The sequence below is a fragment of the Trachypithecus francoisi genome, unplaced genomic scaffold, assembly GCF_009764315.1.
Source record: "Trachypithecus francoisi isolate TF-2019V2 unplaced genomic scaffold, Tfra_2.0 Lachesis_group5, whole genome shotgun sequence".
NCBI classification, from domain to species: domain Eukaryota; kingdom Metazoa; phylum Chordata; class Mammalia; order Primates; family Cercopithecidae; genus Trachypithecus; species Trachypithecus francoisi.
In genome coordinates, this window is record NW_022681470.1 from 117,552,075 (window position 1) to 117,566,040 (window position 13,966).

Below are 13,966 nucleotides of genomic sequence, written 5' to 3' on the forward strand. Positions count from 1 at the left end.
AAAATTAGCCAGGCGTGGTGGAGGATGCTTATAATCTCATCTGTTCAGGAGGCTGAGGCAGGAAGCTCACTTGAACCCGGGAGGCTGAGGTTGCAGTGAGCTGAGATGGTGCCATTACACTCCAGCCTGGGCGACAGAGCAAGACTGTCTCAAAAAATAAAAATAAAAAAATAAAATAGCCGATACAAAGTCTTTGTCTAGTAAGTCCAATGTCTGGGCTTCCTCAAAGACATTTTCTGTTATTGCTTCTTTTTCAAAGTGTATGGGTCAAACTTCCTTGCTTTTTCACATATCATTAATTTTTATTGAAATATAGGCATTTAAAAAATACAACAGCTCAAAAAATAAAATCCTCCTCTTCCCACTGAAGCAGGATTTGTTGTTGTTGCTCCTTGTTGTAGTCATTAATTTTTCAGTAACTTTTCTGAACTAATTCTGTTACATCTGTTTTTAATTATATATCATTATTATTATCATTTGTGGCCACTGAAGTTGCTATACAATTGGCTTAGCTGCCAGGTTGGACAGAAAATTTCATAAAGACTTTCTTGCATAAATCTCTCAGTCTTTGCTGAAGAGACAAATGCTTCCTAGAGAGAGGCTTTTAGCCCTGAATGTAGTTCAAATAAAGATAAGTCTTTTCAGTGGAGTCTCCCTGGGAACCATCAAGTAGGTCAAATAAGGACAATTTGGGGGAAATGAGGTCATGTTCCTTTTTTTTTTTTCTTGACATGGAGGGAAACTCACTCTATCACCCAGGCTGGAGTGCAGCGGAATGATCTCTACTCATTGCAACCTCCACCTCCTAGGTTCAAGCAATTCTCCTGCCTCAGTCTTCCAAGTAGATGAGATTACAGACTTGCACCACCATGCCTGGGCTAATGTTTTGTATTTTTAGTAGAGATAGGGTTTCACCATGTTGCCTAGACTGGTCTCGAACTCCTGACCTCAGAAGATCCACCCGCCTTGGCCTGCCAAAGTGCTGGGATTATAATTTTGAGCCACCGCGCCTAATTAAGAATGAGATTACATTCTTCTCCCTACAACATGAGGAAGATAGCTGCTATTTGTCAAGGTTCTCTGGGGAGTAGGAGATGGGCCTAAGTCAAGTTAAAATGCCACAACAATCACAGTTGTTACCAACCGAGGCTGAGGCATTTTTCTTGAATAAATGCTTCTACATGGATGTTTATTTTCAGGGTCAGAAATAATTGATTCTGATAATTTCTTCTCATTTTGTTTTCTTATCTATTTTTAATTAATGTATAATAATTGGACATAGTTATGGGATACATAGTGATGTTCTGATGCATATAATGTATAGTAATCAGATCTGGGTAGTGAACATATTTATTACATCAAACATTTATCATTTCTTTTTTTTTTTTTTTTTTTTGAGACAGAGTCTTGCTCTGGTGCCCAGGCTGGAGTGCATTGGCCGGATCTCAGCTCACTGCAAGCTCCGCCTCCCGGGTTCCCGCCATTCTCCTGTCTCAGCCTCCCGAGTAGCTGGGACTACAGGCGCCCGCCACCTCGCCTGGCTAGTTTTTTGTATTTTTTATTAGAGACGGGGTTTCACCGTGTTAGCCAGGATGGTCTCGATCTCCTGACCTCGTGATCCGCCCGTCTCGGCCTCCCAAAGTGCTGGGATTACAGGCTTGAGCCACCACGCCCGGCCCATTTATCATTTCTTTCTGTTGAGGAAATTTAGTATCCTCCTTCTAGCTATTTGAACTTATACAATGTATTATTGTTAACTATAATCATTTTACAGTGGCATAGAACACAGAATTTATTCCTACTATCTAGCTGTGATTTTGTATTGTAACAAAGTTCTCCTATTCCCCCTTCATCCTTCCTTCCCCAGCCTCTAGTACTCTCTGTCCAACTTTTAACTTCCATGAGATCAACATTCTTAGCTTCCACATGAATAAGAACATACAATGTTTAAGTTTATCTTCCTGTCTTATTTCATCTAACATAATGTCCTCAAGTTTCATGTATGTTGTTTTAGTGACAGGATTTCATTCTACTTTTAATGGTTGAATAGTATTCCATGTGTATATAAGTGATATTTTCTTTATTCGTTCATCTGATGTTGGTCACTTAGGTTGATTTTATAGCTTGGCTTTTGTGAATATTGCTGCAATAAATACGGGTCGCAGATGTTTCTTCCATATACTGATTTCCTTTACTGTATGTAAATGCCCAATAAGATTACTGAGAAATTGATTTATTTAGTTACAGCCAACTCATTTTTGACAAAGACACCAAGAACACTCACTAGGAAAGGAGAGTCTCTTCAGCACATGGTACTTAGAAAATTGAATATCCAGATGCAGAAGAATAAAACTAGACATCTACCTCTCACTCTATGTAAAAATCAACTCAAATTGGACCAAAAACTAAATGTAAGATCCAAAACTACTAAAAAAAAAAAGAAAATGCTTAAGAACATTGATTGAATGTGCACATTTTATAGTAAAATGCATTTCTTTTATAAACAAAAGGAAGAATATAGTAAACCTAAAATAATTTCATTTTTTAAAAATTTAGAAAATTAATAGTAATATAATTTTATAAACAAAGAAACTATTTAGTTGATAGAATATTGTTAACAATTGATAGGAAAAACAAAACACTTACATCACATATACATTTTATTTTCTAAAAAATTTACAATTTAAAACAAAGAAAGTAAAATTCCTAAGTAAAAACTAGCATACCCAGATACATTGAATTAGCCATAAGGCCAAGGATGTTTATTTCCACTTATATGTAAAACTTAAGCTCTTTCCATTAGATCACATTAATATATAAAACATTCTTACTACATTATAATTTTTATTATAGACATTCAAGACATGCTAGTGTATCCTATCAATGAAGTGTTTCATTTACACGATCTAGTAAGGAAGATAACGCAGGGATTTAAAAATATTTATTCAAGAAATATGGTGTCTTAAATGAGACAAAGTTAGGGCTTAAAGAAAATTTTTGCCAGAAAAAGAGATCATACAAAATGAATTTTAAGGCAAAAACATTATGGTAGAAAGAACATTTGCTTTTGAGCCTGAAGATCCTAGGTTTCATAGATGTAGCTGATAGGGTTCAGGAAACGCCATCCCAAAACATGGCTCATTGGCATTTGAGTAAACAGCAGATGTAGAAAAGTATCTCTGATCCTCTGCACTTTTTTCCTAAAGCAAGTCATAAAATATTTATCTGATCTACTTCTAAAGTTGATTTTAAGACTCATGTCACAGATACCCTTCCTATAATCAAAAGAGAAAAAAAGTCCTTATCTCTGAAGACTCAGGGACACAGAGTAAATTTTTTACAAACAGGTAAACTTCCTCTAGTTTATTAGATTATATGACATCCTTTTTGTTTAATCGTATTTCCTCACAATTACACACTTCTTTATGAAATAGCATAAAAATACACAGATTTTGTTGTTTATTTGAGTCTGTGAAGGTTTCCAAGTCACATAAAACTTATATTAAACAAATATGCATGTTATTGTCTTATTAATTTTTCTTTTATTGTAGGAGCATCAGCCATGAATCAGCCAAAGGGTGAGAAAAAAAATCACTTTTTATCCCTTACATAGGGATATTATATTATTTTAAAGTAAATCCACCTAAATAATTACTGCCTACATTCTATTGTTTGTGTTAAGAAGTCAGCTGTCAGTCTTTGAAGTCAGTATGCCTTTTTGAATAAATGCTTTTAAAATTTTCTCTTTGCCTTTGGTTTTTAGACTTATAAGTATATTATTTTAATTTTGTTTTTAATTTTTTTGACTTTTTTTTGTATTTGTTCTACTTGAAGATCAACGTGTCTCTTGAATCTGTGGCTAGATATTAGCAGTTTTACGAATATCTCAATCATTATCATTTTAAATATTTGTTCTTCTTTACTTATTCTCCTTGGGCACCAATTATGCACCCGTTTTTCCTTTTCAGCATATTTATGTATCTTATTCTTCTAATTTTCTATTTTTTATATATTTGCTTCAGGCAGGCAATTTTCTTCAAACTCATATTACAGGTTAGCAATTACTCCTTCAGCTTCCTCTTATCCACTATTAAACCCTTTACTTCCATTTAATTATTTTGTTTTTTTTTCTTATGTGACTTTTTTATCTTATTATTAATCACACCTTTTTAAAAGTCAAGTGTGTGATTACTATTTGATCTCTTATATACCTGTCTTCATTGTTTCTTTTATTTGTTTCCATTAATATTTCATCAGTCCTTGCTTTTTTGTATGTTTCATTACTTTTTAACATTGCATTGTAGACATTGCAATAGAAACACCATAATGAAAATTTGATTATCTAGATGGTATTAACTTCCCCCCAAAGTATGTATCTTTTTATCCCGTAAGACAGATAGACTTGGTTTGGATCACATTAATTTAGTCATGAATTGACAAGATTCACAGTGACTTCTTTACTCTTAGGACTTCTTTACTCTTCTTTACTCTGTGTTGCCTTTCAGGTACCTATCCAAATATATGACATTATTAACATGGCTTCTTCTCCTGGTCAAACTGTGAATTCCAGGCTTCTGCACTCAGTCAAGTGAAATTGTCAAAGTGTTTCTTACTTCTCAGCCATTTAGCACCACAATCAAAATGCAAATTCCACAGGTGAAAAACTGTGTCAGATATCAGGCTCAGTTCCTGTGTCTTTCTTCTCTCCTAGTCTTAACCCCAAAGATTCTTGTTTGGTTAGTCGTTTGACAATGGTTTTAAACAAATTTTGAAAAACATTTTGTATGATTTTCTGTTTGTTCTCAGTGGAAGATTTCATTGGAAGAAGTTATTGGTCAAGTCTGGTGGCTCACGTCTATAATCCCAGAATGTTGGGAAACCAAGGCAGGTGGATAACAAGGTCAGGAGTTCAAGACCAGCCTGGCCAACATAGTGAAACCCCGTCTCTACTAAAAATACAAAAATTAACTGGGCATGGTAGAGTGCGCCTGTAATTCCAGCCACTCAGGAGGCCGAGGCAGGAGAATCACTTGAACCCAGGAGGTGGAGATTGCAGTGAATCGACATCTCACCACTGCATACCAGCCTGGGTGACAGAACAAGACTCCGTCTCAACAACAACAACAACAACAACAAAGAAGTTATTACACCATTACTGAAAGTAACGTTATTGTTGTATTTAAATATACAGAAGAGCTATACGTTCTTCATTCACTAACTTACACATTGGGGCTTCACATAAGTTGGTAAACTTCCTAAAGGCTTTTGAGTTTATTATCCTTGAAACAGAAAAATCATTAAATTAAATATGTTGGACACTTAAACAGGGCTGTGTGAAATAGCTATACAAGAGCTAATCTTGGGGTAAGAAGTAATTAGAAAAATTAATTATTGAGGAAGCAGAACACTGCAATGGCTAAGTTATGATTTAAAGTTTTCTTAGTAATGTACAATGACTAATGGAATAAAAAATAAGACATTTTCATCAAGGTAAGAACAGGGCAGTAATACACTTTCTAGGATACAGTAAAGCCAGGGGCAGCTCACCAGTGTACATGGGGGACAGAAAGGTTCAAGTTATGGTGAATAACTTCAGGTATGATTCTGAAAAGTTTAATCACGAATGTATTTGTGAAAGTTGTCAGGATCAAAACCAGAGTCACTTTTGTTAAAAACAAATAAACAAACAACCCTTCAATAGAGCTGGGGAAGTCCGTAAAGAGAAGAGTTCTCATTTATAAATAACTGATAACCAAAAGCATCACCACAAAAGACTGCAAAAAACACTACCCTGTACAAAGGCCATTTCAACTTTATGCAAAAATACTACTGTAAGAACATCTGCCCAGTAACTGCTTGTGCAACTTTAGACTGACTTTACTTTTATTATTAACCTTTGTAGCCAAAGATAATAATCTCAAACAATTATGTAATCTTCTTCATTTTTTTCTTTAAAAAATTATTTGTCTTCTTTTATTCTCCTGAATATGCATATCATTTTCTATGGAACATTTATTCACATTGCAATGTCCTATTCCTAAATATTATTTTCTTTTAGAGATACTCTTTCTGGTTATTTAGGTTCACACATTTGATGAGCAAGAAGAGATGTGAGATATTCTAGGCAACAATTCAATTTAAAATCAAGTTAGCTGCAACAGAAAGGTAAATTCTTCCATGAAAGAGGGGAGTAACAAGCACAGAACAGGTCAAGTGCTGGGAATTTATTTACAATAGAGAATACAGGTAGAGAACATCACTAGTTCTAACAAAGAGAATTTGAATAATGGGAGAGAGAGAAAGAGTGATAGCATTAAACCTGAACATTGATAACCAATATTTTTTTAAAAGGTAAAGACAATAAAACAATAAAAGCTATACTAAGATGATAGTTTCTCTTGGACTGAAGCAGAGTCAAGTGGAAAAATATGCAACACTGACTAAGCATTAGGTAAATGTGTTGAGATGAAGTAGTCACTGTTTAACAGAGAAGCTGCTGGAAACAGAGATAGAGACTAAAAACCTGAGATCCACGTTTTAGTATGACAGGAACCGATCTCTCTGTTATGGTTATAATAGTTTTTAGTATGACAGGAACTGATCTCGCTGTTATGGTTATAATAGTTTTTAGTTTTTACTCTGTGTTTTGACTGTCCTTTAATGTTTTAAACTCTGTATCTGCATCATGTTCATATCAATCTCACATTAAAATGGCTTTAGTAAACTGTATTGTTTATAAGTAAAACCAGCCTCCATATCATGACAATGTTCTGGCCTAGCTCACTTCTGCTTTCCTATTTCTTCTGCAACCTACTGTTTATTGACATAGTACTGATTACATTCCTAAAAGAAGGCAGTGACTCTGTCATCTTCATTTCTGCATACCCATATCCCCTTTCACAGCACTGGATGTAGAGGCAGTGTTCAAGAGTTGTTTATTGATACAAAATTCAGTAACCATCTATCAATTCAATGTGGGCAGGCTTAAGCAGATTTTTATCTCATGATAGAAAGAGCATTAGTACATACCATTACCCCAAACAGAAAATAATTAAATGTAGCAATAAATTATGAGCTTCTAATAAAAGAAACAGTGTTATAGTATACTCCTGTCCCAAAAATAATGCTCTTCTATTGAGGAAAATTCTTCTTTATCCCCATCTAGTAATGCAGACCATGCAAATGAATACTGGCAACTAATGGGCAACAGATGTTGCAGCCAGATGGCCCCTAACTTGAAAGTAGTTAACTTGTACTCAGGTGGTTATATTTCTTTAAAAGTGTTATGTAGTCTGTCCCTTTTTGTTATACTCAATATTAGTGGGCAGTTAAATATTTTATGCTATTAATTTAATTAAGGTTGTTTTAATGGAAAATAAAAAGATAAATGATTGGATTTCTGATGCCCTGGTGTAATTCAAACAATTTGATCCAAGCCTTCACACATTAAGTTCTATGGTTGACCTTGCAAAGCCAAATTTATAAAGAGCAAATATTAATTACCAAATATCTTCACAAGATATTTGATACATTCTCTGATCCAGAAAACAGAGAAGAATACTTAATTTTTCAAATGGACAGGCAAACCTGGAAGTGAAAGTTTTATGGTTATGACATAAAAAGAGGATTGCAGGGATAGGAAGAATGAATGCTACAACATAAACCATCTAAGTTTACTTTTCCCATAAGACACATGGAAGAAATACTGCAAGAGCACCCTCAATCACTACGTTAACAAGCGTAACATTATCATTAGAAAGAAACAATAGCAGGGCAGAAAGATATTACAATCGAATATGGTCTCTGATTTTGAAGAAAACAGCAGGTTGAATACAAGGCTAAGAGGTAAGGTGGCTGGCTATGGCCACTGACTCTTTGAAATAACTGTCACTCACACATTAGTGAGATCTTCATAAACATGTGAAGTAATGCCTCAAACAATGTAACCTGGCAGGGCATGGTGACTCACACCTATAATTCCAGCACTTTGGGAGGCTGGCGTGTGAGGATCACTTAAGGCAAGGAGTTTGAGATCAACTGGGGCAACATAGTGAGACTCCATCTTTATGAAAAAAAATAATAAAAAGAAAAAGCCAGTCGTGTGTGTGTGTGTGTGTGTGTGTGTGTTTTAGAGCCAGATGTGGTGGCACATGCCTGTAGTCCCAGCTACTTGGGAGGCTGAGGTGAGAGAATCACTTGAGAATAGGAGTTTGAGGCTGCAGTGAGCCATAATTGTGCCACTGCACTTCAGCCTGGGTGACAGAGCAAGACTCTGTCCATAAACAAAAATAAATTTCAAAAAAAGAAATAATAACACTATTGAATACAAAAAACAACATTCCACTGGTTTATTAATCTATAAAGTAATCTAAATGACGGTTTATAATATTTTGTTGTTCAAATACATTATTTCATTATCACTTCCAAGAAATATAAATTTAACTAAATGTTTTCCAAAGGATAGCAGGCACATTTTAATTTTTAATTCCTTTATTTGGCACAGGGTTTCACCTTTTCTCCTGCAAAATATAAATAATAGCACAATAACACAAATTAAGTTTCCAGACAAGAGTCTACAACTGCCAACCAGGTATCTTTATGCCCATTTTATGAATAAAGAAAAGTATTTCACTGTCCTTTCCTGAAAGAAAGAAAGAAAGAAAGAGAGAGAGAGAGAGAGAAGAAGAAAGAAAGAGGAAAAAAGAAAGAAAGAAAGAAAGAGGAAAAAAGAAGAAAGAAAGAAAGAAAGAAAAAGAAAGAAAGAAAGAAAGAAAGAAGAGAGAGAAAGGAGGGAGGGAGGGAAGGAAAGGAAAGGAAAGGAAGGAAGGAAGGAAGGAAGGAAGGAGGAAGGAAGGAACTGGGAATAAGAGTGAGTGGGAAGAAGATGGTTCTTCAATTTCTCAGTATTTCAAATTGTCTTACATCAATCAGTTGTGTATTGATATCCCATTGCATAACAACAGATATTCTGCATACTCTACCATATTCACTTACCAATACTAATCAACTATACTTGCCAAGATCACAAACAAGCTTTTTACTACTAAATCAAACTGATTCATTTTGTCCTTACCTTTCATGATCTCCTGGTGTTTTATTCGCATCTATTTCTTACTAATTTTTTACTAATTTTTTAAATGATATCTTACTAATGGTTTTCTGGAATCTCACACTCAGATTTTTTTTTCCTTTTCCCCTAACTGCTTCTTCTCAGGTGGGTTGCTTGTATGGTTGTCAAGATAGGCTTCATTGATAAGATAAAAATTGAGCAAAGTCATTAACAAGGTGAGGATGCTAATTAAGCAGGTCTGACAGGAAGATAATTCTAGGAAGAGGAAGTAATTTAATCACAGCAATGCCCCTAAGATGGGAGTGTGTTCATATTTTCAAGGGACAGCAAATATGCAAGTGTTGCTGGGGCTGAGTTAAGGAGGGGAAGAATTTTTGGTGAAGACAGGAACGTGCTAAAGTTACCAAAATTTGTAGAACTTTACTTGCTATGTAAGGTCTTTCACTTTATTCTGAGTTAAATAAGGAGCTATTGAAGAGTTTTGATCAGAGGAGTTATGATTGAATTTTGTTGTTAAGGTTTACTTTTGCTTTTATGTAAGAATAAATTTTACAGGAGCAAAGTGAAAACAGGAATTCCAGTTGGGATATCATTACAATAACACAGATGAAAAATGATGATCTTTCTACCACATATGCAGCAGTAGAGGGAGTGAAAAAAATAAAATTCTAGAAATACCTTGAATGTAGAAAGGATTATCTGATGACTTGGATATGAGGTGTGAGAGCCAAAAGGATTCAAGAATGTCTTTATACCTTTTCAGTATGGAAAACTGAAAAGTTCAATTAATTTCAACTGAAATGGGATGGGCTATAATTGAAGTAGATTGCAGCGGTAGTGGATGGTGATGGGAGGGAACCAATCTGAAGTTACATTTTGGATATGTTGAATTCACAATGGCTATTAGAAATCCATGTGAAGATGTGGAAGAAGCAGTTGACTATATGTCGGAAATTCAGAAAATAAGTTTGGATTGGAAATTTTAATTAGAACCAAGTATCATGTGAATGATACTTAAAACCATGAGCCTGGATGAAGTAATTAGGAATGTGAATATAAATTGAGAAGAGAAAAGGCTCAAAAACAGAGCCTTTAGCAACACCAATATTACAAGGTTGAAGAAAATAATAAAAGAAATGAGAATGAATAATCAATGAGATAAGAGAAAACGAGAGAACATTGATTTCTGGAAGCCAAATGAAAAAATGGTAATAATCAACTATGTCAAATGCTGTTGATTGGCCAAGTAAAATAAATAGTGAAATTTAGTCATTCAATTTAGTAACTTGGAAATCATTAGTGACTTTGATGAGAGTAATTTCAGTGGAGTTGTGTCATGATAGTTTGATGGGAGGAAAGAAAATCGGAGACAGAAAGCATAGACCATTCTTTTCAGAAGTTTCCATGCAAAGGAGGGGGAAGAAAAAAGTGGTATCTAGATGATGAACTGCTGGACACGTTTTTTGTTTGCAATGTGAGAGAGATTAACATCCATACAACAATGTTGTCATATCACAGATTGGCTCCATCCCGTTACGTGATACTTGCCTACCTCCTCACCACTTTACAGATCCTATCAATTACTAAGCCCTTGTGCTTCTACTTCCTTAATATCATGCAAATCAAGTAACTTCTCTCAAGCCCTCTAGTCCACTATGGTTTGCTTGTTGCTATTTCTCTAACAGGCCAGAAATATAATTCCTCCCTACATTGTCCACTATTACCTTCTCCTGATTTAATCTCTAAACTACCTTGGGAGGTAAATTATTTTGCAATAAATATGTGATTATGTTAACCTCTTATTCAAAGTACCTAAATGTTCATCACCTTCCACCTAGTTATAAAATTATACTTTTTAAAGGAAAATTTATATTACTTCTTGTGAAAAAGCCTGCAATGATTATTCATCATCTGCTACATAAAAACTTATCTCTTTAAGTAAACACGATAGGTCTTTTTAAATCTGGCCCCTGTTCATCACTCAGATCACCTTCTACTTCATCTTTTTTTTGTAAGCAATTTGAGGGCAGGGACTTTTCTACTTTGTTCAGGACTGTACCTTGAGAACTTTAAGTAGTGTCTGGTTTGAATTAATTAGTTAAAAGTAAATAAAAGAGTGTTTGGATGAATGAACACATGCATTTTGCAATATCTAATGGATAGTGAATATGTAATTGTGACTAACTTTAATGAAATGGAAAGGACTTCTTCTTATATGTCCAAGAGTTCTTCAGCGTTGTACGAAATAATTGCACTACTTTTTGTCTCTACATCTTATCTTATCCAACACACACACACACAAATCTGAGAGATTGTCTTTATGTTCACTTTTATTGGATGTATCACCTCTATTGGATTATAGAGTATTCTTTAAGCAAGAGATGGACATGAGTTGTAGTGATTCTGCCTTCTATACCACTAGCTGTAAGTATAAATATGCACTGCTTGTATACTTTTTGACATTGAAGATAAAGTTAAGTTTATTGGCCTTAAACTTTTGAAATTGCATGAGTTAAAAAATCTGTACAATATAAATCAGGACTGAGATCAACCTCAGTTTCATAGCTGTATTAGTTTGTTCTCATGTTGCTAATATAGACATATCAAAGACTGGGTAATTTAAAAAGAAGAAGAGGTTTAATGGACTCACAGTTCCACGTGGCTGGGGAGGCCTCATAATCATGGCAGAAGGTGAAAGACACATCTTACATGGTGGTAGACAAGAGATAATGAAAGCCAGTGACAGGGGAAACTCCTTATAGAACCATCAGTTCTCATGAGACTTATTCACTACCATGAGAATAGTATGGGGGAAACTGGCCCCATGATTCAATTATTTCCCACTGGGTCCCTCCCACAACATGTGAGAATTATGGGAGCTACTACTCAAAATGAGATTTGGATTGAGACACAGCCAAACCATATCCATAGTCTATTAAACAATTTGTAGTAACACAAAACTGCATCATCACCATGTATATTATCAACTTTAGTTTTACAGAGTGAATTTTTCTTTTCTTTTTTCTTTTTTTTTTTTTTTTTAAGATGGAGTTTTACTCTTATTGCCCAAGCTATAGTGCAATGGCTGGATCTCAGCTCACTGCAACCTCCGCCTCCTAGGTTCAAGCGACTCCCCTGCCTCAACCTCCTGAGTAGCTGGGATTATAGGCATGTGCCACCACTTTCAGCTAATTTTTTGTATTTTTAGTAGAAACAGGGTTTCATCGTGTTAGCCAGGCTAGTCTTGAACTCCTGACCTCAGGTGATCCACCAGCCTCAGCCTCCCAAAGTGCTTACCTTGCAGGCATGAACCACCGCACCCAGCTCCTTGGTGAAAACTTCATATGGTATTATATTGCAAATGAATTTTATTATTATATTATTTTAAGAATAGGGAAATTATAAAGAAAGAAGCAAGTGCTACTGTCACAATGCCTCAGGAGTTACAGGTCTGCAGATAAGGAAGAGGATGTGGGGCTTAAACACTGAGGATGCCTGACAATAGCTATCCATTTCCATAAAAGATTAAGTCAGCTGAAGTATACACACTACTTTGACTAACATATGAGGTAAACACTGGTGGATGTAAAAGTAAGAGGACATTTTTTATATAGTAAATACATTCCATCTTTTTCCAAAGCACATTTTCATAGTCATATGGCAACCTGAAAACCATTGGCCTTTTCCCTCTCAAATAATGCACCCTTTGTTAAAGGATAATTGCAAAGATTTATCAATGCTTTTCAAATTTCAGGTCCCTGAGGACAGAAGTATACATTTGCCACTGGATTATATTAAGAAAGGTTGTCAATGGCATTTTATAATGATATTCTCAATAGCCAATTGTGAAAATCAATCCCCAAAAATATATAAAACCTCTCTTGTATAACTTAGGAATTAATCACTTGTGGTTTAGCTGACATAAGAGTTATAACTTTCAACTAGAGCAAATGGCTCTATCACACTTTCAGCGCAGTGGTGGTTCAGCTTGCTACTAGGGCAGAATCACAGCAGGCAATTAATTGAGATTTCATGAAATTGAAAAGATTTGCTTTATCAGATTTAAAAACCAGCAACATAAACAAAGTTTTAGGACTACAAAGTATTTTATTGAATAAAACTTGTTTATAAAAAGGTAAGCCTATAGGGGCATATATGTGCAACATTATGTTTTTTATATTTAATGGAAATGAGATTTCTGTGGCTAAAAACAGCAAAAACAAAACTACTTACAATTTTTTAGTAACCTAGATAGTCGATATAGCTGTAATCGTTTGAATTTTGTTTTCATTGCATTGAGTATAATATTTTCAGACTTTTTTGAAGAAATAAATAAGATTGTGTTTTGCAAATAATATGAAGTGAATGTAAGCAAATAAAGTAGTATTCTTACATTTCAAAGTTTTACAATAATTCAAACTTATGACAGAAAATGTCCATTCGTTAAGGCTGAAACTTTTGGTGTAAAGCCATCAAAAACAGAAATGCATGGTACACATTATGTTCTTATAGAATTATTTTTATTTTTAAATGAGGTAGTGCTTTATCTTCTTAGTATCTCTATCAAAACTTAATAAATATTAGGTGGATGGATAAATGAATGAAAAGATGGATAAAAGACAAACTGTCTTGTAGAATTTAGATATTTTGAGAACAATATTCTATTTGAATCTGAAATATTCAGCTCTCCCAATATTATCATCTTTTATAGTGGCCATTAGCTAGTACTTTTTACTGAAATGTTAATTTATCTTTTGAAATGACACTGAATCTCACTTTAGAAAGTTATTATAATAACTATTTCCCAGTCCTTCTTTAAAGTTCTTCAGTGTATCCTAACATCAGTTTCTATAAAATTGTTCCCTTTGTATTTTCATATGCATTTTATCAGCATAT